The sequence below is a fragment of the Haliotis cracherodii genome, unplaced genomic scaffold, assembly GCF_022045235.1.
Source record: "Haliotis cracherodii isolate W230 unplaced genomic scaffold, xgHalCrac1.p SCAF_10, whole genome shotgun sequence".
Lineage (NCBI taxonomy): Eukaryota > Metazoa > Mollusca > Gastropoda > Lepetellida > Haliotidae > Haliotis > Haliotis cracherodii.
The window spans coordinates 46831281-46859071 of record NW_027266265.1 but is presented as its reverse complement, the minus strand read 5'-3'; the positions used below and the strand labels follow the sequence as shown (position 1 = coordinate 46859071).

General features: G+C 39.0%; 1 protein-coding gene across 3 annotated transcripts in view; it reads left to right on the top strand.

Moving 5' to 3' along the window:
• Nucleotides 1-27791, top strand: part of LOC139454455 (uncharacterized) — a 212031-nt gene that overhangs the window by 91918 nt on the left and 92322 nt on the right. For 2 of the 3 annotated variants that reach the window (XM_071236168.1, XM_071236166.1), the window contains one exon: nucleotides 2025-2057. The gene's annotated coding sequence lies outside the window, so the exon portion shown is untranslated. Of the gene's footprint in view, nucleotides 1-1744; nucleotides 1896-2024; nucleotides 2058-27791 lie in introns of those variants that run through there. The other variant, XM_071236167.1, reaches the window with a different exon arrangement.

The window sequence follows — 27791 nt, the reverse complement described above, 5'->3', positions numbered from 1 at the left end:
CTTATTAATCTTAAAATCATTTCAAGAAATATATACAAATATTACCGATATAAAATTATTTGTAAATATCAATACAATATAACCGTAGTTCGTTATAAGCATATATACAGCATAACTAAAGCAAATAGTCGGGACCAAAAAAGTAAGTTCGTTATATCCGTCAGTTCGTTATAAGCGTGTTCGTGATAACCGTAGTTTACTGTATTTAACTGGTGGATTAAATGAGTATATTAAAAGCGTATATAGCCTTTGCATCTAACTGTAAAACCTCTGAATATGCATTTACAGAATGCATGCACTTTTCCAGATACGAATATACGCTGTAGCTGACTGTCCTACCGCCTTTGCATCCTGGCTTCCCATTGGATATGTCATTTCAGAGTATTCGGAGCGTTTTCTGTACAGTGTAGAGCGTTCTTAACCTCGAGAGAACCATTGCACCTACATTAAACTTTTATCAGCAAATGTCTGTATGTGCTGTTACATCCATTACAACGAAACTACTGATCCTGCTTAATCGATGTGCAAAGCTGAAGACAAGTCAAGTGACATTTTGATCGGTCTCGGAACACTGCGACTTTATACAGGCGTCTACATGCAATAGCGTCATTATTTCGCCATGCAATATCGCCATGTTCTCCACCATCGATTCCTCTCTTGACTGACGTGAGGCTTTCCCTCACTAAACCCGTAACCCATACAGGTCTCGTACAGTGTAGTGTATATACCTTACGCGATCAGTGGACAAAAACATAAATTGTCTTTTTGAGGTCAAATTCGCTGTTTACTTGAAAATCGAAATGTATTTATTTATCAGGGTTGATTAAAATGATAATCAGACACGTTTCGGATTTAGCGATGCAAAGCGTAAGCTCCAGTTGAAATATTAGCCTGTGTCAGCTGTGTACCGATATGTAGGTATCCAGGAAGACGTCATGGAGTTAGCTTATGACAACTGTCTGTGTGACTAAGATTATCTGTGTCTGTGAAACTTAACACAATGCTTCCGTCGAGACGTCGGGAAATGTTCTCATTTAACCTTTAGCTTGGTGAAAAAATCGAACATGTCAAAAACACTGCTGTATGATAAAAAATCGTAATGTATTTGAATTCACAGGGCGCTTAACTTGTTCCCACAGCGTGCCTTCCATACAAATTCACGATGAAAGGCTGTGCTTCGTCGTCAATTAATATTTCATGGTTGTATACCGGTGTATATTAATTTCATAACCTGTTGTGTCATGTACATTGTTGCACAATGCTGAACATAATTGAAATGACGCAGACGTCCAATAACGCTAGCGAATCAATACACTACGCAGTGGAAATATCTGACTTCAAAGATACTTATTTATACATATTTATCAAAATGCCAAACAAAACGAACAAGCACAGACTTGCATTTATTAACCTATAACAATGTTTAACTTTGTGGTGGTTAAAAATCGGTAATTCCCCGATTTTCAAGCCCGCGGGAGACATTGGAACTGCAGACCGACCGGCGTTAATTTGGTAGCCAGTCGCCGACTTAAGAGCTACAGGGCAGTGTACGACAAACAGACGAGCACATCATTGCATTTATTGATTAGATGCTGACACTGTGTCATTCGAATGCTGAGTTTTATCTGTTCGCCTCCGTTATCAAATGCGAATTTTGTCTGAGCCGACTATCCATAGGCGGCGAACTTCAACATGTGACCGGCGAGGTTGATAGATGCGCAGACAAGTTTGTGCGCACTTTACACTGGAGTAATGGCGGATGTGAGAGTAGTGCACTAGGTTGTTATTTCTGCATGTATGAGCACCAAACACCATTTAGAGAATTTATGCATCATACGTCCGCGTAGGGAGACCGTGTGTGCGCCGCGTCATGGTACTTTCCTGTGGACAGTTGGGTAAGTTATTGCTAATTATGTTGTTAAAAAATGCATCGAGTTTTTTTTTGCATTCTACTTCCGGCCTGAAAATCAACTTCCTCCGAATTCAACGACTAATGTTATTTTCTATGCTTTTCTCTGTTTCAGTTCTGTTGACGCATCACATCTCAGTCGTGAATGGTAAATATGCGTATTATTTTTTGTTCCTTGTCTCTAAATGTGTTTGAATGCTTGACGTAATAATAGCACTCATGCGAAGTGCATATAGCCACCATTACGTATACTGCACGGTGCATAGTTAGCGGTTAGCTATATAAAGCGCACTTACGTAATGCTTCCTACTCCATGAGGAACAGAACCTGTCACTGGATATCTGCGCTCGATAATTCAACCACAGAATTAGCTGTCCGTTTGATTAGATTAAACAGCTTTTAGTCAGTGAGTTCGGGCTTATATAAAGCTATGTGGACTTTTTTGTTGTTGAAAATGGCGTAAGGAGTTTGTGACCTGTCAAGGTTTAAGGATTGTGCCGCAAGTGTGCATGTGTTATGACTAGGCAGATAAAGCCATACATGTGAGATTGTTTTGAGCTGTATCATGCGAGGTGATATCTCCAGACAAGACTGTGAACCAGTGCCCTCGCTTGACCTCTCAGCCTTGAGACCTGTCATACTGACAGGCTCTCTACATATGTGGCATGACCTTGTTTGGGAGATTAAAGCAAAATGTTTAAGTACCTGAACACCTCACTATTGGGTACTGTCTGTCGACATCCTCATTATAACATCACAAGTATCTGTTATAGCCCTTCAATAATTTTGTTTTACATGTACTTTATTGGAGAAATTGTTTATCAAATTTGCAACATTATTCTGGGGATATTAGGGATGAGATGACCTTGTCTGCTCTTCAAAAGCCTAATAAAGAGGACTTCAGTGCATTAATTAGCATAGTGTGGAGGGTAAGAGCTACAAGATCACACCCCTACATAATGTCCTCTGTTGAAAATTACTTTTAAGTTTTATGATGTTTATTTCTACTGTGCCGACACACATATTCTTTTCTGATTTGAAATGTTGGAATTCCATTGGAAATCCATGAGTGTTGACCATGTTGACATAGCCTGGTTGGTGATATTCATTTTATAAATCACTTATATCATATTTTGTTCAAGTACATTTTAACAGCTTGGTCAAATGTTGCAAGAAAGAGAAAACTTATTCATATTTAATTGTTCATAATTTATAACATGTACAAATGTGTTGTAAATTTACATTAAAAAAATGATTACTTTGTATTCATTGTTTCAAGGCACCTTTGATGATCATGATGATCATGGTGATAACAGTTGTATTTCCCATGTTTAAAAAGGTGGAGAAGAAGCAACAATGTACTGTTTATTAACAAAGATCTTGAGGAGCTCTTTGATTGGATACAGTATATTCTTATTTGTGTTAAAAGCTCATATCACATTCTTCACATATGTTTGTCAAAACAATTTAAAAACCTGAAAAATAACGAAGTTAATTTGTGTTTAGTAGAGATTTGATACCCAGTTTCTCTCTTCACATGATCTCAATTCACAGAATTTTCCCTAGGAAAGTAGTCAATGTAGTTTTATTATCATGATTATTGCTGTTTAAACATTTGATGTTTTGAGTTTAGTCTGTTTATCATGTTCGCTTGTAACAATAGTTTTTTATTTTCCTGTTTAACAAGTTTGAAAACATATGTGACTTGATGACTATATTACAGAAGTTTAAATAATATTTTTGAGAAATACTTTTAAGTATGGAATGGTGGGAAAAAAGGAATCTAAATCAACCTGTTTTTCAACTCTGTTTAACTTTTGACATGGTCCCTAATGATGCTCAAGAGGAATAGGCAATAGCTTGTGTCAGATGTCACACACAGAGTTTATCAGCTAAATTTATATGTCAGATTGCATCAAACATGGTGCCTATGTAAGGGCTAACCTCGATTCAGGCTCTTATTATGAAGACATCGTTAAGTGAGGGGAGTTGAAGTTTAGTTTCACATTTCAATATTTCAGTCAGATCATAATCTGAGGTGTGTACATCTTGTTTTTCTCCCAGAAATAGTGTTGTCAAATATTGCAGGAGTTAGAACACTTGGAATGTGGCATGTGTGTCATGAGAAGCTAAATGATGTGTGAACCTTTTAAAGAATGTCAGCCCTCTATTTGGCGACCATTTTGGTTGTCAATGCAAGAAAAGTCAATGTTTGGTTGACCCATGAAGATCCGGGGTAGAATAGGTCTTCAGCAACTCATGCTTGCCGTAAAACATGACTATACCTGTCACAAGATGCGACTAACGGGATCGGGTGATCAGGCATGCTGACATGGTTGATACATTATTGTAACCCAATTGCGTGGATCGATGCTCATGATATCAATAACTGGGTCGTATGGTCCAGACCCGATTATTTACAGACTGCCGTCATATAGCTGGAATATTGCTGAGTGCGTCATAAAACAACAAACCAACCAACCAACCTAACCATGCCCACCAACCACCTCACCACCCGCAGCCTCACGCCTCACCCCCACTAGCAAACAACAAACCACCCAACTAAAGTTTGGTGACCATGATTTACCCTGAATTCTTCAACGTGGACTCCTCTTCTCAAAACACTGACCAATGTACTGTATTTTTATGAAGGTATGACTGTTTAGTGTGAAAAGGAAGAAGACTTTCAAAATCGAACGAGAACTGATGCAAATGTGGCAGCACGCCTTTCAGCATGGAAACCCTTGTGACATCTGACATCATTTACCTTTGATACATAATATCTCAGTTCTCATGTGACTCAACAATAGTTAACAATGTAATTACATGTCATGGTAATTCCCACGGCACCTCCAGAGTTCAATCAGTGCTTTTATGTGTTATTATAATAAGTTAGTGATGGAGGTCCATATGCTTGTGGAATCTCAGTCTAGGTCATTTGTTGCATCAGACTGATATTTTAGGGGCGGTTGTGTAGCCCAGTGGTTAAAGACCCGTGCAGATTCCGGGTTAGAATAGGTCTTCAGCAACCCATGCTTACCTTAAAAGGAGACTATGCTTGTCGTAAAAGGTGACTAACGGGATCGAGTGGTCAGGCTCGCTGACTTGGTTGATGCATGCCATTGATCCCAATTGCGCGGATTGATGCTCATGATATTAATCACTGGATTGTCTGGTCTAGACTCGATTATTTACAGACCGCCGTCATATAGCTGTAATATTGCTGAGGGTGGCATTAAACAACAAACCAACCAACCACCCAACCCAGTGGTTAAAGCCTTCACTCATCATGCCAAAGATCCAGGTCTGATTCCCCACATGAGTACAATGTGTGACGCCCATTTCTGGTGTTCTCCCCATGATATTACTGCAATAGTGCTGAATGCAACCCTCATACCTTTACTGATATTTTACAATTCGCTTCGCCGATTTCGATGAGTAATGAAGACATCTATTGAGTCTATACCACGAATACCATGCTTATTGATTTTTTTTAATCCAAGTTAGATCTAATGCATTTGCCCGTGCTAGTGGGTTTCACCGAAGTGGTAAACGTCTAAGACCTGCGTCACTTCGGGCTTTCCTCCCACATTAAGCTGACACGCCGCGATATAACTGGAATACTGTTAAAAGCGGCGTTAAACCCAACTCACTAATGCATTTGCTGCAGTCTGCATAATTACTCAAACGAATAACACTGTTTCTTTTAAATTCATGGCATTATGCTTGGTACCGTCTTGTTCAGTTTAATCACAAATTTATCAGCTATTTCGAAACGCAAGTGTCAAAACTTATGTCACCCTGGGCAATTGACTCTGTTCACCCAGCAGGGAATGGGTACCCTATATGTGAGGTGGATGTAAAAACCTTCTAGCGCCCCTGGGCAGCTTGGGTTGTATACTCCCCAGGGAGTTGAGAATAACTGGAATGCGAATGGATCCACTGCGGTATATAAATGTATAATATGATAATAATCAAGAAAGAAGACTTAGTTTACGGCCATTATACACACTCTATCTACCTGTGTCAACACCGCTGTCAGAAATATTCCAGATATGTCATGATGGTTTGTAAATAATAGATTCTGGACAAAACGAACCAGAAATTGATATTATGAATGTCCACTGCCAGTGTTCGATGCCATTCAGTGAACCAAGGCTGACCAATCCAGTCTGTTCAGTGGACTATGAGGTGATGATTACTGGGTTTTGCTGGATGCACAGTGTGGTGTTCTTTTGTGGATTCTCCCTGGGTTGGGTGATGTGCTGTAGGTGCCTCTTGTTAGGTGATGTTATTCTGGTGATGCTCTCTGTGAGGTGTTCTTATAGGTCAAGCTCATTTGGTAATGTTCTTAGCATAGGTGCTTAGGTGATGCTTGCTTGGGGATGTTCTCAGTTGATGCTCTCAGTTGATGCTCACTAGGTGATGATGTTGTTTAGGTGATACTCGTTAGGTGATATTCTCAGTTGATGCTCACTAGGTGATGTTGTTTAGGTGATGATGTTGTTTAGGTGATGCTCGCTAGGTGCTGATGTTGTTTAGGTGATGTTCGCTAGGTGATGTTGTTTAGTTGATGCTCGCTAGGTGATGATGTTGTTAAGGTGATGATGTTGTTTAGGTGATGTTCACTGAAGTATGTTGTTCAGTTGATGTTCGCTAGGTGTTTTTCTCCATTGATGCTCACTAGGTGATGCTGTCGAGATGATACTTGTTAGGTGATATTCTTCATTGATGCTCACTATGTGATGTTCACTAGGTGATGTTTGTTTTGGAAATGTTTGTTTACAAAATAGGTGAAAAAGTCACTGCTGGGTAGTTCCTCTCTACCAATACCTCTGTGATCAGGGTGATTGATCCCAATCATGCCAATTGCTGTAGGATACTTACATATTCATACCTGTCAAGATCCGGTTTGATATTGGACTTCAGTAACCAATTGTTGAAGGATGGGACTAAACGGATCATGTCATCAGACTTGCTCTCTTTCTTGATGCATATAATCGTATCCCAATTGTTTAGATTGGTCCAGACTTGGATTTGAATTATATAGAAACAGTTTCATATACCGGTAGCTGGAATGTTGCTGAGTGTGGCGTTAAACACCAAACGAAACAGTTTCCCCCATAATTTAAATAAAAATTAGGAGCCGGACAATTTAATTATTTTTCACAACAAACTTTTTCAAGAGATTCAAAATGTCAAGCAGCAATTTTTATTTGTCTTGGTAAAATCAAATGCCCAATTTTTGTTAACGTTTTTTTTAAGAAATAATTTTTAGAAAGTCTAATGCCTTTGTTTCACTTAAAAGATTTGTGTTGTATGTATTTTATACAAATGATATGCCAAAATAACTGATAACATTATGGAGTTTAGGTAACTTTATGATTAGCAATCGCTCAGCACATCAAAGACCCAGACTTGATTTCCCCACATGGGTACAATGTCAGTGGTAAACGTCTGAGACCTGCATCACTTCGGGCTTTCCTCCCACATTAAGCTGATACGCTGCGATATAACTGGAATACTGTTAAAAGCGGCGTTAAACCCAACTCACTCACTCACATGGGTACAATATGTAAGAACCCATTTCTGGTTTCACTCCCTCACTCACTCTATACCCATTTAATGGTGGTCATAATAACTTTATGACAACCGAGAAACCCAAGTGAAAGTTGCCTTGAATTATTTCAGAAAAATCAAGTGTCAAGATGTAGAAGCTTGGAAAAAAGAGTAAAAATATTTTCACAAATTTAGTGATTTATTGGAATTTCATTGCACTTGTTGCATGACAAACATGTATAAAAAACAGCTGCCCCTATAGAGGAAACATAATTGGTAATAACTGTATGTTTAAGTTGAAATGTCCTGATCGGTTATGTAACTTGACCTGCCGAGCACTCTTGTTGTACAAGACACTATTCATAGCTTTCATTCTTGTTGCTGTAAACACCCAGTGCCAGTGTAATAGTTATGACTAACCGATAGTTTGGCTGACTCTAGTTACGTCTACTGACTGCTAAATAGTCATAACACTGCTCAGGTTTCACATGCGAGCTGACATGATTGTTTGGGGCTAGTAGGCAAAAAGACTGCGGAGTTCAACTATCTCGTTTCGTGTCCGATGTGCACTCCTTTCACAAACTGATTTGGTTGGTATTGATTGGCAGTGATTATGAGACATGTCTGTCAACCCTTGCGCAATAGCCAGTGTAAAACTAGGCAATTATTGGTGCTGTCTAGCAGATATGCATGTTGTGATCCACCAAATGCCCTCAAAGATGGCTTCAGGGTGAAAGTGTTCCTTTCATTTCCTAAAGCATAGCATTTGCAATGTTAAGCCCAGCCCAACGGATTTCTTGAAAATGTGTTTTTCTAGTCTACAAGATGTCCATAAATTTTATTTAAAGGTTTGACATTATGCTCTGAATACATCAGAAGTTTGTTGTTTTGTTTTCTCACTTTTTGAGCATTATTATCACCATAACCATCATCATCATCATTCAAGTGAAAATGTTTTTCCATGAATTGATATTTTTGCACTCATCAAATTTTAGTATAACTTTATAGAACTTAATAATAAACTTTTTTTGGGGAAACACATTCCTATTTTGCTGTTAGCTGTGTCTGTCATTTGATCTAATCTGAGATTATTGCAAGATAATGGAAATATATTGTGGAAATACCTGTGAAGATCCGAGGTAATATATGTCTTAAGCAAACCCATGCTTGCTCTAAGAAGAACTACATGTATGCTTGTTGTAACAGGCGACTAATGGGATTGGGTGGTCAGGCTCACTGATTAGTTGATGGATGTCATTGTATCCCAATTGCCTAGATCGATGCTCATGATGTCAATCACTGAATTGTCTGGCCCACACTCCATTAGTTACAGACCACCGTTATATATCTGGAATATTGCTGAGTGCAGCCAAAAACAACAAACAAACAAACAAACAAACAAACAAACAAACAAGCAAAACAGTGAACCCTATTATTGCTTAATTCCCCTCGACATCTGCTTCTACTTACTTAGGTTGGAGATAATTACCTTCTTTATTTTGTAAATCTCTACTGTAAAGCGTATGATATTTAAAACCAATGCCTTTGGCCATGACAGACATTACATGATCCAGACAGACATGCAATAAATGTTGCATATTTAAGATCATTGTGTACAATACTTGTCCTCTCTTCTGTGAGCTGTAATGTGATTATGATCCATTGAGATCAAATGATTGATGTTAGTTTTTCCTGAAAACTTTTAAAACAATTTTTCATCAAATACTGGCCTCCTCAATAGATATGAAATTGCAACACAATGCTTTGTAGACCATTGTGATGTCATCGGTTACCAAGACGTCACAATCAGATTACATCACTTGTCTCTCTGCTACTGTTAGCAGTACTTTTTGACACTCCTAAGACACTGCTTAATACTGTTTACAAATTGAAACTGTTAAAAGAATGATGTTGGATTATTAATAAAATCTCGCCCTCATGTCTTATGATGTCAAATATTAAACAAAATATAACGTCAAGCTTCAGAGTTAGAATCTTTTTCGTGTAGATATATTTGATATCAAGAGACACTCCCCTCACTGAGATTCTCTGTTTAAGACTAATACAGTTATTTGTTACGTTTCGACTGTCTGCATAAAGGTCACAAGGCAGGTTGAAGCATGACTTCATTTTAGTTGACTATGTAGATGATGTGATTAAGAACAGGGCAAGTTTTGGTATTGTGTCTAGTGTCTGATACCATTGTCTGGGGTTGGATACAAATCTCTCTAGACATGGACATTGAATAATTCATGATTATGACCAGTTTGCCCTAGATTCATGCAAGAAATGCATGCATGCATAGTGTTATGTTTCATTAAGAAGAGCAGGTGTCTCAGGGGTTGCTCTATGCATGCTCAGAGGATGATATTCGGCCCCAAATCCGCAGGAAATGTCAGTAAAAATTACCAGATTAGAATTGCAAAGTTCCTATGTTATGTAAATACAGTTGGATGTAATGTGATTGTTTTTTCGACGTGACTTGTATTTCACCAATAACAGGACCTAATAAGTAGAAGAGGTTTAATTTTACATTATTGTTGTGAATGCAATGTCAAAATTAAAACTTAAAGAAATCTCAGTTTTTAACAAAATAACATGACACTCGCTGACTTGATTGATGCATGTCATCACATCCCAATTGTGTGGATCGATGCTCATGATGTCAATCACTGGATTATCTGGTCCAGACTCAGTTATTAACAGACTGCTGTCATATAGCTAGAATACTGCTGAGTGTGGTGTTAAACCACAAACCAAAAATTTAAATATAATGAAACTAAAAGTAAAACTGCAAATGGTGCCAAGAGAAAACGCACACGGTTCTGATACCGTGAAGGTCCGGACACCCCCTTCATATCGGAGAGTTCACGAGAATGCAAGATATACTACTTAAAAGAAGTTAAAGATCACCCGATTCCTTCTTATTACTATAGTCAATCTGTCAAGCAACCTCCATATCCCCAGGGCAGGCATTTCGGTAAACCCACACCCCTGTATCTTGTGATCACAAATTATGTGCCCTTGATTTTTATCAGGCAATATGATTTGCTACACTACTCGTCTGACAGACCAATCAGAATGCGAGTTACAAACCAGTATCAATGTTTCGTTTGGCGATGTCAACAATATGCGACCAGTCCCATTGATAACGAAAGATTTTGTGAAAAATTTAACATTGAAAAACTGACTGCACCGAAGGAAGTCCCCACAAATAGTTTTGATAGAAAGGATGTCCTAAGACTGGTGGTGGCTTTGGTTTCAAGGCAAGTTGCCCACCATTTTCTTTTTCCTTGTATTGTTGTTTGATTGGTCGGTAAAACGTTAATGAAAATCAAGGTCGGGTATTTGAGATCGCGGGGACCACGGGAATGGATCCAGGGGTTGGCGTAGGTTTACCACAGTGCTAGCCCTGCAGATAGAGAAAATGTGTGCCAAAGAACACCAGATTCTTTCCTATTACCATAGTTAATCTGTCATGTCTTTAAAGAATCAGGTTTTCTTTAACTTCCCTTGGGTAGTATATGATCTAACCAACATTGCTGTTTACCATTAATCCAGAAATTTGATTCTGCAGATGTGTTCACTGGAAACTACTGGCCAGATTTACGAAGTGTTTTGCTGTATGTCACCCACTGAAACCAGTTTCTTCCTCTTGTTTTGGGGGCAAACTTGTTCAAAAGTGTCCCTGCATAATGCATGTACTCTTCAAAGATGGTGTCTGAAAAGTTCTTCCCCTTTAGTGCAAGGCACACAAGGAACCTAAGGATTTATTGAGGCCTGCTCAGATTCATAGTCATTTCAAAGTCTGCAGTGAATGTTAGCAAAAATGACCAAATTGGAATGAAGCATATTCAACTTCATGTTAATATTATTAATTATTACCTATGAGGGCAAACATTTCGGGGTTCATAAAAATCATATGTGCCCTAGGGTCATATCACGTCACGATACTACAGTGTATTGTTTCCGTCATCCGGACATCATTGTTGACGTCATTCGAATCTTATTGTGACGCGAGGTCGGAATGACATCACACTAGAAATGACCTTATAGCTGAACGACAAATTGTGGTTCCAATGCTGTTGCGACTTGCAGCTGTCCTTATAGCTAAACGCTTAAATTTGTCTGTATGTAGACATCTTCTTTGGTAATACATAGAACAATTAATTTGTGTTCATGTCATACTATGTTTACGATACTGGTGCTTAAATTCAGGTATTGAGGCACATAGTATGACATGAACACTCATATAATATCCTCTGTATATTTATAACTAACAGTGTTTCTTTGTTAGGTGACGTGCATCTCTTTGATATAATGACCTGTAGAAAGAAAGAGGCTGAATACTGATATTAAATTTTATTACATTATGTAAAATTACAATGACGTTTATGAAGTATATGCACCTAAAGACACTTAATGATGATATGTGTAGGGTCATTTTATTAAATGTTTCAGTAATCACAGTAATATCGACTACAGTGTTTGAATTTAATTTTCCAAATAAACCTCTGCAATCATTGAATCAAATCAAAACTGATTGCAAGGAAATCTCAGTTTGAATAAACAGGTTTTTCCAATTGAACAAAAAATTGAATTGATTGACTACGAAAGGATGTCATGATTGTCTCATTAGGGGAATATTTAAATTGAAGTTTGACCCCTTTAACTATTAAATTGTGCAACCTTGAGGCATTTTTCTGTGAGCCGTCTTAATTAACAACCCTCGGTGCTATCAGTTGATGGTTGGTATTTGTCCATGTGTTTCTCACAGTGTTGTTACAGCAGGCCGAGGGGGCAAAGGCCAGAGTTATAGTGCCAACAGAATTACGTCATGGCATGGCTGCATAATTATTCCTGGGCTGATATGAGTCTTTTCGCTGAGGTTATTGCAGGCTTTAAAGCGGAAAGTTGGGAGTTCTGCTGCACACCTCTTCACTCAAGACTGTCAATCTGTTCGTCTGAGCTTGGGCCCATGGGTGATGTGGAGTGGCTGAATGGGTTCTTGTATTTTTAGGTTCCTTCTGGTGTCCTGAAATTATTAAAGAGGCTTAATGTCTGGTTGTTTCTCAGAGGGTCTGTGGGGTATCACTGTAGTGACTGATCAAGCGCTGGTTGTTTCATATAGATGTCTACCAAGAATGTCAACGTGTATCATGAATTATTAATGTAGATACTGTATCGACACACATTTATGAATATTGATACTGTATTGAGACACATTTATGAATATCAGTATGGAATTAATACTTTCAGTAAACGTTTCCGTGCATTAAGATTACCTTGGTAAATGTCTAATATCTACTGATACTGTATCGTCTGAAGTTAGCTCATTGATCTTAACCTGTTATAGGTATATCTTTAATGAAGCCATTCCTAGCATTTCTACTTGAGGCACTATTTTAGTGTATAAGTGTAGTATTTTTGTAAGATTTGAAAAAAGTGAATATCAGTACCTGATGAGTGCTTGTTCCAGACAATCAATTTTATTTTTGACACATAATGACCTTTTAGTCTTTCAACTATATTTCTGTTTTACTTAAGGTGATTTCAAAAATATCTACCTATCATCTAACTTTTTGGATATTCTTGTGATGTCATTTAATCCTGTGTATAGAGATAGCCTTTTGGTCAATAGCTTTTCGTAGGATTGTCTTGAGATTTTCTTGTTTTGCCTTACTTCTTCTTTATCCAGTCAAATATGTAAGCTAAGATAGCATGTAGTGTATTCTGTAGCCTAGACTATTGATTACATCTTCTATAGAGACACAAGATTAACTTTTAGACTATTCAGAACTTGATATCAGATGAAACACAATAGAAATGGATATGATCACTGGACTATCTTTTCTGACAAATTAGAAATGATTACTGGTAGGTTTGATGTTTAAAAGATTTTGAACAGACACCACAATAGCATGAGCATGTTGATATGTGTCTGGTTACGTTGTTGGGAAGATGCTTGAAATAAGTTATTTTAGATACTAAGGACACTGATCTGATTTTTAGCTTACCTGACCATACTGAACTGAAGTAGATTGACATCTAGCAGCTGAAAAACATATTTTTCCAGAAAAAGACAGTTCTTAAATTATCTTAAAAAAATATTATAAAAAAGAGCCGAGAGACTTTCTTTATTTTCTAGTCCTGGAAAAGAACATATTTAAAAAAACCCATCCCAGTTAAATTATCTTAATAATATATTATTAAAAGGAGCCAAGAGCCTATACATATATACACTGCAGTAATTTAGACTTGCCAACTATCATAGACTTGCATCGGCTGTATTGGAAATATTTGTTTCAGGCTCTGTAAGATAACTAGAACCAAAGGTCCCTGTCACTTATTTCCAACCTGTCCTGTTCCACCATGAAGACGGTTATCTGGGCCCCGTTCCACAACGCCATCATAGCGCTAAGGTGATCGTAACTCCCATACTTTAACACTGGCTTACGACAATCATAGCGCTAAAATCGCTTTGTGGAACAGTGCCCTGGTGAATAGTGTCTCTTAACATGCAGATAAGAATTCTGAGATGATGTGAAGCAAGGCACAAGATGCTATTTTGATGATATCAGCACTTTCTGCATACATTATTTGTAAAGAATATGACTCTGTGAAGATCTGGATTAGAATGGGTCCTCAGCCTCCCATGCTTGTTACACGTAAAAGGCGACTAACGGGATCGGGTGGTCAGGCTCGCTGACTTGGTTGATGCATGTCATCGATCCCAATGGGGAGGATCGATGCTCATGACATTAATCACTGGATTGTCTGATCCAGACTCGATTATTTACAGACCGCCGTCATATAGCTGGAATATTGCTGAGTGCGGCTTAAAACAACAAACAAACCAACCAACCAACCATCCCATGCTTGTTACAGGCGACTAACAGGATCAGGAAGTCAGGCTCAAAGTTTGAGTCTAGCACAATCTTTGTTCAGTCCTGTAAGCTCAGCCTTTAATAGTCCATATACTGAAAGTAAAATAGATAGAGTAGAGGCTTCTAACGGGATCGGGTGGTCAGACTCGCAGACTTGGTTGATGCATATCATTGTGTCCAAAATGTGTGGATCGATGCTCATGATGTGCATCACTGGATTGTCTGGTTCAGACTCGGATTATTTACAGACCGCCGTCATACAGCTGGAACACTGCTGAGTGCGACAACAAACAACAAAGAAACATTTAAAAATATATCACCAGTGGGTGTGCTTTGACTTATGCTAAGAGGGTTTAGATTGATGGTTCTGCTGTCAACTTTGATCTTTATGTATATTGCTGAGTGCACTGTTAAACAACAAACAATATGTAGGTTATATGTCTTAAGTATCCAGTGTTCGTCTGTCAGAAACACATACCTATGCTTTGGGGTTTTCACCAAGAAATCAAGCATCTGTGCCCTCCCACATTAAGCCGTTAAGCCATTACTGGAAAACTGTTCAAAACAGCTTTAAACCCATCTCATTTTTGAATTTGTTGCCAGATTTTGTTCTATCCTAGTTTAAGAATTTTTTTGTTTGTATTATACAACATTAAAATATGCAGAGATTAAACTTGGTCTAAAGGAGTCCTAGGGAATCTCGGTATTACATTTTTGGGGTCCTCTGCATTAAAATGAGTGGTCCCAGGTTGAAAACACTACCAATTACAAATAAAATTCAAAGTAGTTGTGGATTGGATTTCCTTGTTTTAATCGGAACTAATAATGTTTGAATTAAGTAAATCTGACTTTGACGATCTGAACCTTGATTGTATTTCTCATTACTGCAGACATGTCACATAAATCTTGCATACATTCTTCAATTCGAACAGTTCCAATCATTCCAACATCCTCACTCTTTTATGTCCAGTGGGACTCACAGTAGATATACTATTTGTGTCAATTCTTACTGATGCAATATTTTTCGTCTGGCAAAACCCTGTAATATGTAATTTGCATTGAACGTTATGAAACTAATTTGATGTTCAATTATAATACCAGTTGTTTGATTGGAGAGTAGAAAGGAAAATGTCCAATTTCAAGGCAATTTGTGGATAACATAAACATACCGTTTTCCAGTTGAGAACAGAAGTTGTTGTCCATAAAGCTGTACATTTCTTTATTATGATGCCAGTTGTTTGTTAAATCGTTTTATCCAGTTATTTGGAACATCAGGATAACGTTTAGGCGGTAAAACATTTTTTGAATCCCATGAAATCCCAATGGGGAAGGACCAAAATCTCATTTCCTTCTGATCGATGTGAAAATTACTTGTAAATTCAAGATAAATGTTATTTGTTGATGTATATGCAGGAGGTTGATAATGACTCTGGTGGAGGACAATTGTTTATGGCTTGTGCCAGACTGTCCTTGTAAGAGACACGGTAAGGGCCGAGGCCTAGACAGTTCCGAGGTTGCCTCTGATGAGCTACTGAATTCAGCACACGATACATAGTAATAGAACAGGGGTACTTAACAATTCATTATGGGCACTCTCTGTCTGCTTGTCTAGACCGATGAAGAAGTAAACGAAAAGAGTTTGTTGATGAGGGAACTCTTCCGCAGGTTGTGGGTGCTGTGCCATGATATTCATCAGGAACCTAGGACCATCGAGGTAACCAGTTCGGTCAATAATAGGTCTTACAGCATATTTCAAAACTGTGTTTATTTTGGAGTTTGCGTCAGACCGGGTCCTCATATGTAATTGGAAGAGGTTTACGGATAATCATAAGTGGTTCTGTTTACAGAGAATTTGCTCAAGGCATAACTCAGTCCTTTTCATGAAACAGGAAAAAATGGGAATGTCTAATGGCTGCCATGGATTTTTTCAAAGTGTCGAAAGTATTTACCTAACAACATGTTTTGATGTTGGGCAGGTCTGTGGAAACATTGTTATCTTGTGAGGTACATGGACTCTTCTGAATGATTTGTTATTATAAATTTAGGATTTGAGGTATTAGGAGACATTTTGTCTCTGGTTCTGTTATTATTTACAGTAAGATGTTTTTTGTTAGGGTCATCAACATTATTTTTCAGTAAGTAGTTCCTTAAGTCAAGAGACCGCCTCAAGAGAGCGCCTGCACATTCCACCCCACCTGAAGTCAAGACTATGTTTGGGTATCGGTGTATGGACATGAAAGCAATATGTAGCGCAATATGTTTTTCAATGCGATAAGGTGGAATATTGCAGAAAGTAGACTTATGTTAATATGAACTCTAAATGTCTGTACCAATATGTCGCATTGTAAGAATAAAGAGTTTGAATCCACGTGTCAGCTGTCTTCACTGACACTACAGCTTCACGGAGCAACTTGAAGATTCCAAAACCAGTTTGTCAACATCTGATAGTTGGTAATTATAATTTTTGTGAACATTTGTGGTATTTGTGGTACAGATACATGATGAAGGGTATCAGGTATCATATTGTAGAGTTGGATATCTCAATGCACCAAGTCATCGTTTCAGCTTCAGTTATCCCCGAGGTCGCTCATGGAAAAAGAGTTCCAGAGTTCGTATTCTATACAAATAATTACTCTTGACGAGGTCAATATGCGAAAAGAAGGACCCGAGGACCTGAAGCCTATCTTAGTAAACAAGGGGTGGTGGGTTAGCCAAGTAGTTTAAGCGTTCGCCCGTCATGCCTGGGTTCGATTCCTGTGAAGCCCATTCCTTGTGTCCCCTGCCATGATATGGCTTGAATTTTGCTAAAAGCGATGTAAAACCATACTCTGTCACTCTTGGTAAAACAGGGGTGGTCGGGTAGATTAGTAGTTTAAGCGTTCGCCCGTCACGCCGAAGACCCGGGTTCGATTCCCAACATGGGTACAATGTGTGAAGCCCATTCCTGGTGTCCCCTGCCATGATATTGATGGAATATTGCTAAAAGCGATGTAAAACCATACTTAGTCACTCTTGGTAAAACAAGGAGCGGCGTAAAAACGTTTTTGTGTTTCTTTGTGGTCTGTCCACACGTCAGAAATCCTTGCAATGGAGCCCCAGGAAAGTGCAAGGGAAGACATACGGCATATATGTAGAAGTGCCACATTTCCAAATGTTTGCAACTTGTATAAGTGTCACTTCAATATTTTTGACAGCCGTTCGTATATACACGTTGATAAAATAACCTTGGAATGATTAAAAAGTGACGAGAGACTGAGGACAGTATATGATGTACACCTACTGTGACCGGCGAATGAATTACTGACTTCTGTATCACATGTGGGAGGTTTAATCAAGTTTTTCCCATCCCTTGTTCTCAAAGTATCACACTATATTTCTCTGTGTGATTAGATAGCCCTGTGAGAATTCATATCACCTACACATGTAAGGTGATTTATAATCTGCAAATTGCATTACCCTTCGCTTGCAATGATTAATTTTTTCTGATTTCATAGTGTAGCTATACTGAACAGGCTCAAAACACACCCCTCTGATTTAGACCTGTAATTGCTGTTGTCATGGCGCTTGGTCTGCAGTGTGTGGTGAAGGAGAAATCACTTGGAACTTGCTTCAAGTTTGCCTCCAGCACTGGGAGATAACGTAGATACAGGTAGTTCCTGACTTAGACCAGTTTCTAGCAGGCTCCTCTGTGGCTGGTTGGGGGCTTGGGTGGCCCAGTCATCTTAAGCGCCGCGATTCGCTGTGCAGAGTTGTGTCCCTTGGACACGCCAGAAACCTATGATTGTGGGTTCGAATCCCGGTTTGCCCGATTATGTTTCTAGGTTTGTCAGCACCATACACATGCCATCACTTCAGGCTTTCCTCCAACATTAAGTTGACACGCCTTGATATAACTAGAATAGTGTTAAAAGCGGCGTTAAACCCAACTCACTCACTCACTCACTCACTCACTCACTCACTCACTCACTCACTCTGTGGCTAGTTTGCTTTTCTCAAATTTGGATATGACTTTTTTTGGTCAGGCACGCTGACTTGGTTGATGCATGTCATTGATCCCAATTGCGTTGATCGATGCTCATGATATCAATCACTAGATTGTCTGGTCCAGACCCGATTATTTACCGACCGCCGCCACATAGCTAGAATATTGCTGAGTGCGGCGTTAAACAACAAACCAACCAACCTTACTATGCCCACCCACCACTACACCCCCACCCACCACTACACCCCCACCCACCACCTCACCCCCACTTGCAGCCTCACCCCCACTTGCAGCCTCACCAACACCCCCACCCACCACCTCAACCCCTCTTGCAGCCTCACCTCCACCCATCACCTGACCCCCACACCACCACCTGACCCCCACACCACCACAGCCGCACCACTCCACACTGTAGGTCTAGACCTCAGCATGCCTCCCACCCACCTCACCCCAACCCCTAGTCAAGGGTGCAGTTGCTGCAGGTTGATGCAGTTCGTGGACACGGTGGGGCTGATGCAGGCGGGGCTGACGCAGGCGGCGGGGCTCATGCGGTCAATAATACATTCTTGTGGTCAGCAGCAGACTGCCATGTTCTCAGCAATCTGTCTGGTCATGCCAGAAATAGCTGGGTCACTAGACTCACAGGATTGGCTTCTTGAAAAAGTAGGATATTCAGATGTTGATCCTGTTGGGGAGGAATTTATTGAGATATGCTCTAGAAGATATCATTGTAAGTAATGGAAGACTCCCAGCTATATTAGGGGATTAACCCTTTTACACCCTGGGGATTATCAGTCTTTGTTCTCATCATCATCTGAACCGTGCATTACTTTGTGTAAGAATAGCCTTACAAATTTCACAAACTTTCATCACATCTGCAGTGAGTTTGCGAGACTAAGGGAGCATCCATTTGATTTGTAGGCATGGGCAGGGGAGGACTGGGGTATTTTTTTCATGAACAATTCTTTTTTCACTAGTTATATCCATCAAACTGTTTGTTTACTGAGTACAAGAAAACAATCTATTTGTTTTCTCTATTAACAAATCTTTTTATGTTTGGTATTTTCCAAATAATACAACTCACTCACTATCGGTTATACTTAATTTTATTGATAATTTGATTTGAAGAAAATACAGTTAAACAGTTACACTAAACTTGAAATTTTTTAAATAAAAAAAGGTTAATTTTTGTTCACCAGTGCCAACATACTCTTCTTTTTTACTATTCTTTATTAAAAATCTTCCCACCCACCCACCCACCCAGAGAAATCAAATGGATGCTCCCTTGGACCAGTGATATTAACATTTTACATTATCCTGTATTGTTACCAAAATTGCAAAATACCTTCAGTAAATGTCTTATGAAAATCAGTCAGTTTCCTAGATGCATGCTATTCATCGAACCCATCTGAAACCATGGAAACCATCTATCAGTCATCAAGGAAACTCATTAAAATTCTAATAAGGAAGAAAGAAATTCACCTACCTACCCATATCTTTGCATCTGCTACAAAAACCACATTCATTTTTTTTTTTCCCTTTTTTTCACAAATTAGCACAGGTGGTGTGATTTTCCAATTCATAAAACACGTTTTGCCTAAAAATATTTAAAAAAAGAAATATGTAAAAGAAACGCTGGAACAGGTCAGCATTGGATATTGGGAGAAAGGAAAAGTAGGGTAAGGCTCACTGGACATGTTGGTCATATCAAATTTTATAGTTGCAAGAACTTTTTTGAAATAATGTGTATGAAAATTATCATATGAGTAAAAATGGCTAACAAGTAAACACTCTTTCTTACACTTTGATGTTTTCAACTTCTGACATGATCAAATACATGAGTTTCGGCTAAAACTAGTGGGAAAAAAAGAGAATGTTTAGCTTCAAATGATAATCTCAGTATGAGCAGGTCTGTGACCCAGATTAAGTTTTTTGACGTATTTTTGTAATGATTTTATCTACATGTCCTATAAAAAATATCTTAGGTCAAAGTATAAAAAACCTGCTTCATGACAACCCCTAGAAACAGCCATTTTGATGCATTTCATCCATGGCAATGCATCTGGAGTTGTCGTAAGCCCAAGACATGCAATTGTTGAAAGGAAGTAAGTCGACTAATTCATTTAAACACATCTGTTAACTTTCATATTAATTGCTGAAAGCTTTGCTCAGTTCTTAAATTACACATGTCTGGGGGACAAACAGTTTGCTAATTTGGTTATGTTCACATGGGTATGCACATTGTCTCAGTCTGTGATTTTAGCCACTGTAGCCAGTGTCGAGTAAAATGTCTTTCAGTCTTGTGAGATCACGTAATTATAGTCCATATGCTATGACCAACTTCTGTGAACAATATTCTTAAAGACCTGTTCGACCTTATGGACACGAAGTCTTTGGCCTATATTGTTGTCTGAAGAGTTTTTGCACAACTCCAGAACAGATTGATGTGCAAATGATGTACAGTGATGTACAGTGATGTTCAGTGATGTACAATGATGTACAGTGATGTTCAGTGATGTACAGTGGTGTAAAGTGATGTACAGTGATGTACAATGATGTACAATGATGTACAGTGATGTACAATGATGTACAGTGATGTACAATGATGTACAGTGATGTACAGTGATGTTCAGTGATGTTCAGTGATGTACAGTGATGTACAGTAATGTACAATGATGTACAGTGATATTCAGTAATGTACAATAATGTACAGTGATGTACAGTAATGTACACTACAATGATGTACAGTAATGTACACTACAATGATGTACAGTAATGTACACTACAATGATGTACAGTGTTCAGTGATGTACAATGAAGTTCAGTGATGTACAGTGATGTACAATGATGTACAATGATGTACAGTGATGTACAATGATGTACAATGATGTACAGTGATGTACAATGATGTACAGTGATGTACAATGATGTACAGTGATGTTCAGTGATATTCAGCAATATACAGTGATGTACAATGATGTACAGTGATGTACAATGATGTACAGTGATGTACAGTGATGTACAGTGATGTTCAGTGATGTTCAGTGATGTTCAGTGATATTCAGCAATATACAGTGATGTACAATGATGTACAGTGATCTTCAGTGATGTGAAGTTATGTAAAGTGATGTACAAACTTCCATGACAATCAGGTGTCTGTAGTCATGACCTTGCTGATTTATGCACTTCATTCAATCTATACAAATCTTTCTACAAATCGGTGCAATTATTTTCTCATCACTGAGTCTTGTCCTCGCTTAGTCTTTGCATGAAGCTCACTTTTATGTCATCTTGGATTAGTGTCACCAGTATCTTAATTTAATATGAAAATAGACATATCACACATCATCAGTGTTGCTCTTTTTTTTATCACATACACATATTCCAAAGCACAGACACACAGTATCAACACACATAGTATAAACACACAGTATTAACACACAGTATAAACACATAGTATAAACACATAGTATAAACACATAGTATAAAAACATAGTATTAACACACAGTATCAACACACATAGTATAAACACACAGTATTAACACACAGTATAAACACATAGTATAAACACACAGTATAAACACATAGTATTAACACATAGTATTAACACACAGTATAAAAACACAGTATAAACACACAGTATAAACACATAGTATAAAAATATTCAGCATTTGTTTTTTTATCATGTTCAAGTTGATGAGAGGGATATTTCTTGATATATAAATGAAAAAAAAGGTAGGCGTTGGAATCTGTATTTTATATTTAACATTGATCTATCCATAAAAAATGAGTCCAAATGAATGGTTTGCTTGCTCCTGTATTTGTGCCATGTTCATAGTCACCAGTGCATCAAAGGCTATAATTTCGCGCTTGATTTTGTTTTTTCCTTCAGCCATTTCTTAGGTTACTACATTGATCTCTGGATCTTCTTTCCTCATATTTGGTTAAAAAAAATATTCCAATTTCAATAACAGTCAGAGTCTCAGGATTCCCTGTTTGTCATTTGTGAACAAAATAAATGAAATTGTTCCTTTGTAGTTGGTATGAAAAGATGAAAAAAAATGAAAGGCAATTAATATGGTCCTAAACGTGTTCCACGTGGCTGCAGCCGGCCGGCTTGTGGGGGAATATTACCATGAGATCTGCGGAACGTTTTATCGGGCACAGTAGGAGATGGTGGAAAAAGTGCAGACATAAAAACACTCTCAGTTAGTGTGTAGTTATAAGAGCCCCCTGGCTTCTGCTACCCAGGCAGGCCTGTTGCAGGAAACTCGCAAGCATACCATACATACCAGCGATACAAATAGCTGATGGAAATTTGAAAATCCTTCCAAGCAAGGTTTATTTTTATGCCATACTCTATGACAAGTTTCCCCAGAAGAAGGATCTGAGATGCCACTGACTGAATGAGAGACCTGGTTAAATTCAATAGGCATGATTTTGGCAGTGTATGCAGTCGTATCTCACGCTTGTGCTGTAGTTCCGAAGCCCCCAGTAGGAAGCCCCCTTGTCCGTTTCTGGTTCCGTACCTCTGCAACGAAGCTGCCAGCTCAGAAATTATCAAGATTTGTTTCTTGAATCAAGTCCAGCGTTTCTTTCATATCTTGAGAATTTTACCTTGACTGTTTCAAGCTTGTTTAGTGTGGGCCTCATGCTGTGTGTGATGTTCTTGGTTACTGGCAAGGCTGTGCCATCAAGGTAGAAGCAAGAGACTCGGAGATGCCAAGCCTTGCATCTTGTCATGTCTGTAGTGGAGAATAAGAATTGTTGTTTTGGACATTGTTCCCCAAGTTACCAGACCACCAATATTTCATGGAGACTTGCATATCTGATACTATAAAAAGAAGGTAGATTTCATGTTAGTGTAAAAAGTCGTATTTGTCACTCTTGTGTCTTTAGAATGTAAGTAAAGTTATTTACTTCCGACAACATAGATGGTAAAGTAATTTTAAAATAAAATCATATCATGTATCCAATATATATATATATATATATATACTACTCAAATTTTGATTGGGATATTCTGAGCGTCCAATCCCTGCAGTTGTCACAAATTACATTCAATATTGCCTTTGAACTGCCTCGTTATTAGCACCATTTAAAAAAATATGTAATTTATTTAACATTCCACTGCTGATTTAAATTTAACATTATGAAATATCTCAGTATCCTCATCTAGTGTTGAGTAGTTTATATGCCAGTATGTGTATTCATCCCTTTCACCATGTCCACAAACCAAAACCACGAGATTTTTTTGGTGAAAACTTAACATACACCTTCCTGTAAAAAAGTTCCTTTCCTCAACATCTGCCATTGTTTAACTGGAATATTGCTGAATCTGCGGCATTAAGCAACAAACAAACAAACAAGCAACCAAACAAGCAAACAAAACCTTTCCTTCATCATGACCAAATTATTTGAAAACATATGTAGGCTCTTTTTTTCCGTCCAAACCATTTGAACAAGAATTTGCCCAAAATTAAAAATAGGTGCTGTTTAGAAGGAAGTTGGTACAGCATCATCTCACCCAGAATGATTACATCAAAGACTTGCTAGGATAGTTCAGCATCACATTTGGCACTCATTTCACTTGTACTTGTAGATTAGTTGACATGGGTTCAGATTTTCAAACATTATGCATCGTATATTAGTTAAGTCTGTCGATTCCAACTATGACAAGAATTTGTTCCCGTTTACACATTTACATCAATATGCCCAGGAAAGCTGATGGTGATATTCCCTTGGGAACAATTGAAAAGTCAGTTTTGAAGGATTCTGTTTGTGTTTGTGTGACATAAACATGTAATTATGGTGACCTGTGAAGATCCGGGTACACAATAGGTCTTCAGCAACTGGTGCTTGCCGTAAAAGGCAACTATGCTTGTCCAAAGATGCGACTAACTGGATAGGGGGTTCAAGGACTCTGACTTGGTTGATGAATGTCATCATATCCCAATTGCCTGGATCGATTATTTACAGACTGCTGTCATATAGCTGGACAGTGCGCCGTTAAACAAGTGCTGAGTGCAGCGTTAAACAACAAACAAAAACTGTAATTATGGCATGGATGAATATTGCCTTGTTGTATTGTGTTATGGCAATATGTAGTGACAGTTTTGTGATAACTATTGATATTTATTGGAGACATGATGGTTGGGATGCATGTCTCACATGCCACATTGGGATTTTAATTTTTTTTTATTTGATGCTTCACCCGGCAATAGAATCATGCTACATGATGTCAGCCTGTAAAAAATTGATTCTGGACAAGACAATCCAGTGATCGATATTGTGAGCAATAATCCACGCTGTCAGGGTATGATGACATGCAATCATCCAAGATCACTGAGTATGACTATTCAAAGAAAATGAAACGCAGACACTCTTTCTGATCAGAATAGTTATGTCAGTTGTATGTAGCCATCTTCAATTTTGATTAGTTTTAATGATCCAAACAGCCATACCATTTTGAATTCCTGGTTATTGGTGACTTGTCTTACCTTGCTTGGGCGGTGGGGTAGCCAAGTGGATAAAGCGTTCACTTATCACGCTGAAGTCCTGAATTTGATTCCCAACATGGGTACTCGACCACCTCCGTCTGCCCGGAGAGCGGAAGGTGAAGGGTTTGATCCCCGCCTGCGTCATACCGAAAAACATTATACTTGTTGTTACCCTGCCTGGCACTCATCATTAAGGGGCTAAAACAAGGACCGGTTGAAACTGCAGCATGGTATCTCAGTGGGCTAGCACTATGAATCAGTCCAGACTTGTACAAGCACGCACGCTATATAAGACGCGACTTTAAACCCCATTTCACCTCCCCTCCTCACATGGGTACAATGTATGAAGCCCATTTCTGATGTACCCCGCCATGATATTCCTGGAATATTGCTTAAAGGGGCGTTAAAACATACTCACTCACTCACTCACTCACTCACTCACTCACTCACACCTTGCAGTAGGAATGACTATTGGGGCTATTTTCACTTTTACGATTGTATCAACACATAACATGTTTGAAATTTGACTGTAAAAACTTAAGTTTTCTTGCAGATATTTTGTTATATTTATAACTGATGGCAACTATTGAAACTATCAATTGTTACGCATACTATTTCCTATCAATATAGTACAAATGTAGTACAAATGTAGTGCAAACTATTGCAATGCATCGATAGTTTGATATATTGTAACACTCCGAGCATTTGATAGGAATATTTTGAACAGTGGACTTGCAAAGACATATGAACATGTAATGTTTGACAAAATGTACTGGTTACACCCTTAAACAATATTTGCACATTGACCATCCTTGTTTCCCTCCCCTGCCTTTGTAGAGCTTCCTTCCACTCTGTGAGGCTGCTCAGTGAATAGCTTATTGTAGTTTCTGTATGTTGTGTAACTCATTTCTGTCATTGGTTTTCAATGGAGATGGTTTTCAAACTGTTCAGACTTCAGTGGCCATGTTGTATAGAAAGTACAGAAATGTTTGTGTTACTTTGTCAGATAAGGTTTCAGTTGTGATTGTTGTGACAGATTGCTGTGCGCTGATTGTTGGTCATACACTGCAGTCTGTCTGTCTGCCCAGTAGACGGAACTGCTCTGAACATGTCTGGTTTCTCGAGGGTGCACTTCCACCGGACTGGGTGAGATAGCCTGTAATTAGTTCACATCCGTGTCACACCCACCCATGTCTTGCTGCACTGTCAGTGTGCAGCTGCTGCATTGCAAGGGACATACCGTCTCTTGTAGGGTGCATTTGCACTTACCTGACAATAAGACTGGGTGTGTGGCTTTGAAGGGTGCATTTCCACTTCCCAGACAATAAAAAAGGGGTGTGTGGCTTTGAAGGGTGCATTTCCACTTCCCAGACGATAAAACAGGGTGCGTGGCTTTGAAGGGTGCACTTCCACTTCCCAGACAATAAAACAGGGTGTGTGGCATTGAAGGGTGCATTTCCACTTCCCAGACAATAACACAGGGTGTGTGGCATTGAAGGGTGCATATCCACTTCCCAGACGATAAAACAGGGTGTGTGGCTTTGAAGGGTGCACTTCCACTTCCCAGACGATAAAACAGGGTGTGTGGCTTTGAAGGGTGCATTTCCACTTCCCAGACGATAAAACAGGGTGTGTGGCTTTGAATGGTGCATTTCCACTTCCCAGACGATAAAAAAGGGTGCGTGGCTTTGAAGGGTGCATTTCCACTTCCCAGACGATAAAACAGGGTGTGTGGCTTTGAAGGGTGCATTTCCACTTCCCAGACGATAAAACAGGGTGCGTGGCTTTGAATGGTGCATTTCCACTTCCCAGACAATAAAACAGGGTGCGTGGCTTTGAATGGTGCATTTCCACTTCCAAGACGATAAAACAGGGTGTGTGGCTTTGAAGGGTGCATTTCCACTTCCCAGACGATCAAACAGGGTGCTTGGCTTTGAAGGGTGCATTTCCACTTTCCAGACAATAAAACAGGGTGTGTGGCTTTGAATGGTGCATTTCCACTTCCCAGACAATAAAACAGGGTGCGTGGCTTTGAAGGGTGCATTTCCACTTCCCAGACAATAAAACAGGGTGCGTGGCTTTGAAGGGTGCATTTCCACTTCCCAGACAATAAAACAGGGTGTGTGGCTTTGAAGGGTGCATTTCCACTTCCCTGTCAATAAAACAGGGTACATGCCTTTGAAGGGTGCATTTCCTCTTTCCTGTCAATAAAACAGGGTACATCCCTTTGAAGGGTGCATTTCCACTTCCCTGTCAATAAAACAGGGTACATGCCTTTGAAGGGTGCATTTCCACTTCCCTGTCAATAAAACAGGGTACATGCCTTTGAAGGGTGCATTTCTGCATCCCTGACTTATTATAAATAAAACAAGCTGCATGCATTTGAAGGGTGCATTTGACCCGTGCTTCTGGGTGTCACCAATGTGGTAAGCGTCTGAGGCCTGCTTTCCTCCCATATAAAGCTGACGTTCCGTGATACAACTGGAGTACTGTTCAAAGCTGCATTAAACCCAACTCACTCACTCACTCACTAGATCCTGTAATGCAAGTCCATTGCCCCAAATGACTTGAGCCCTTCAGGACGCTAGTATACTGAGTCTCCCCAGCAGGTTTATCTGGAACAAGTGAAGATGGGATTGTATTTATGGAAAACAGGAGCAGGTTTTTTTTCATCAACATGTAAAAAAGGCAATTTAATGCTTGTAGATCTAGCTCGTGTAGCAGCCTTGCAGAACAGCCTTGTGATGTTGAAGTTTACATACACTGACAAGATTTCAGCTTCTGCTTATCTCGTGATCTTGTTGGATGTATGGCGGACCTAAAAGTGCCCATAATTTAAGGAGCATTACCATGGCATCCCCTATAGTTTAGATGAAGCGGAAACATAGGTAGTACTCTGGTATCAGAATACCAGACTGAAGGGTGCTCTTGTTTATGTGTATGTGGTGGGCTG